The sequence below is a fragment of the Portunus trituberculatus genome, chromosome 45 (assembly GCF_017591435.1).
Source record: "Portunus trituberculatus isolate SZX2019 chromosome 45, ASM1759143v1, whole genome shotgun sequence".
Classification (NCBI taxonomy): domain Eukaryota; kingdom Metazoa; phylum Arthropoda; class Malacostraca; order Decapoda; family Portunidae; genus Portunus; species Portunus trituberculatus.
Window position 1 is genome coordinate 3,942,480 of NC_059299.1, and position 2,500 is coordinate 3,944,979.

At 44.8% G+C, this 2,500-nt stretch overlaps 1 protein-coding gene and 1 long non-coding RNA gene across 2 annotated transcripts in view; both read right to left on the minus strand.

Annotated features, from left to right (window-relative positions):
• The window catches only part of LOC123519265 (GTPase-activating protein CdGAPr-like), a 97,997-nt gene that overhangs the window by 49,583 nt on the left and 45,914 nt on the right, over positions 1–2,500 (minus strand).
• Positions 891–2,500, minus strand: part of LOC123519266 — a 10,021-nt gene continuing 8,411 nt past the window's right edge. Inside the window, exon 2 of the long non-coding RNA XR_006678981.1 lies at positions 891–1,023. This is a non-coding gene — a long non-coding RNA (uncharacterized LOC123519266). The remainder of the gene's footprint in view (positions 1,024–2,500) is intronic.

Below are 2,500 nucleotides of genomic sequence, written 5' to 3' on the forward strand. Positions count from 1 at the left end.
AGAGAGAGAGAGAGAGAGAGACAGACAGAGAGACAGACAGACAGACAGACAGACAGACAGACAGATACAAATAATTACATAAACAAAACTACAAAATAAAAAGCAAAAAGAAGAAAAAAAAAGAAAAAAGATAAGGGATTTAATTAAGAGAGGCACCACACTAAAGAAAACACATTGGCACTTTTTGGCACTAAGGACCCCGACACACGGCACTGTTTGTCCTGGCACCCAACACCCCACTTACAGGGTCACGCTGGAGGGTGCAGAGGTCACTGGCTAAAGTTAATGACCCCTTTGTACAGTGCCACTCACCCCTTTGGCACTCTAGCTTGGCACTGTGTTAGGATTAGGTTAGGATTAGTGAAGTTAGTTACGTTAAATATTTTGGGCTTTCCCGGCACTGTTAGGATAGAAAATGTAAGGTGAGGTGAGGTGAGGTGAGGAGAGGTAAGGTTAGACAAGGCAAGGTAAGGTAAGGTTAACACATTACCTGCTCGAGGGCGTGTTTGTCAAGGTGCTGGTGGAGGTGCGGGCTGGGGTCGTGCGAGGGCAGGAACAGCGCCCCCGCACTGTTATGCATCACGCCCATTGCTGTGGTCATCACGCCCGCACACCTTCAACACCTCACGCCCACACCAGCCCGCGCCACGCCCATCACACGAGGGGGGCGGGTTTAAAGATTCGCGCGGGTGTTGTGGGCGTGGTTTAGGGGCACGTACTGGTCAGGTCACGCCCACAAGGTCACATGTTCCAGGGGTGGGCGTGTCAGGTGAGAAATGTGATGGTGATGCTTCGTGTCACCCTCATTATCGTCATCATATTCATCATCACTATATTCTCATTTCTCTTCTTTCTCTTTTATTTTCTCATATACTGTTTATCTCTTTTTACTTCGTCTTATTTGTTTGTCTTTTTTTGCTTTAATAGAAACAGGACAAGGTCAAACACTCTCTCTCTCTCTCTCTCTCTCTCTCTCTGGAATCACGTTTTTTCAAAGTTTGCCTTAAATTTGTTCCGTTTTCTCTGAAGTCAAGATAAACATTTGAGTCTACGGGAGTAAAAGCTACGTTTTCTGTTCTCTCTCTCTCTCTCTCTCTCTCTCTCTCTCTCTCTCTCTCTCTCTCTCTCTCTCTCTCTCTCTCTCTCTCTCTCTCTCTCTCTCTCTCTCTCTCTCTCTCTCTCTCTCTCAGACTGGAACGTGTTTGCAGGTGTTCATGTGTCGTGTGTGTGTGTGTGTGTGAGAGAGAGAGAGAGAGAGAGAGAGAGAGAGAGAGAGAGAGAGAGAGAGAGAGAGAGAGAGAGATACTAAACTATCCCATGTAACATACATAACCACCTGTTTAAAAAAGAAAAAAAGAGAGAGAGAGAGAGAGAGAGAGTTATTATTACCCACGTTTTCATTCAGGCTCAATGTCACGCAGTCACTTATTCTTGCTCTCACTCTCTCTCACTCTCACTCACCCACTTTCTCACATTACCAAATATCAAAATCAACTCTCTCTCTCTCTCTTGTTTTTTTCTTTTTTCCTTCTTCATTTTCAATAATAACCAATTTTTCTTCCTCTTTCGTTTAGTTTTTATTCTATTACGTATATCCATCCATCCATCCATTCCTCCTCCTCCTCCTCCTCCTCCTCCTCCTTCCAACACTACCATCATTCTTGTCTAACTCTTCTGCCACTCTTCATAAAAGAACAATTGCGTTATTTTAGTACAACGATAACAACAAGAGAGAGTGTGTGTGTGTGAGAGAGAGAGAGAGAGAGAGAGAGAGAGAGAGAGAGAGAGAGAGAGAGAGAGAGAGAGAGAGAGAGAGAGAGAGAGAGAGAGAGGAAAAAAATAATACCAGCATTTCTCTCTCTCTCTCTCTCTCAGGTGGTCAGGTTAGGTTAGGTTAATGAGAGCAAGACACGTTTAATCTGAACAGGTGTGACAGAAGGGGGAGGGGGTAGGAGTGACTGTGGGAGGGGGTGAGTGACGAGGGGAAGGGGGCTAGTGACGGGGGGCGGAGAGCGTCTAAGGCAGTGTTACGTCACATGCCTCACTTTCCCGTCATCTGCGTCACCAGCAACCTGTGACGTAGTTTCTCTCTCTCTCTCTCTCTCTCTCTCTCTCCAGGTGATCATGTGACGCCCTGTGACGGGCTGTGGTTCGTGATTCACTCTCTCAACCACAGGAAAGATTATACTCTCTCTCTCTCTCTCTCTCTCTCTCTCTCTCTCTCTCTCTCAATCAGTAACACCTAAACACCCTTTCAAAGCCTCTAATCCCACAAAAGGCATTCCGATCCCATTCAAAAAGGATTGGCATAAGAAAAGCTACACAGACTAATAGAACTAACGCAGCAGAGAATGGAAAGAGGAGAAAGTTTAGTTAGTTTTGTTACCCCTTAGAGGAGAAAGTTTTGGGGGTTCTTATGGGTAAAAAGGAGAATCTAACTCTATTCATTCTTTCCTTTTTATTTTCTTTTTTCTTTTCTTTTCAGTAAATTTTTCTTTCT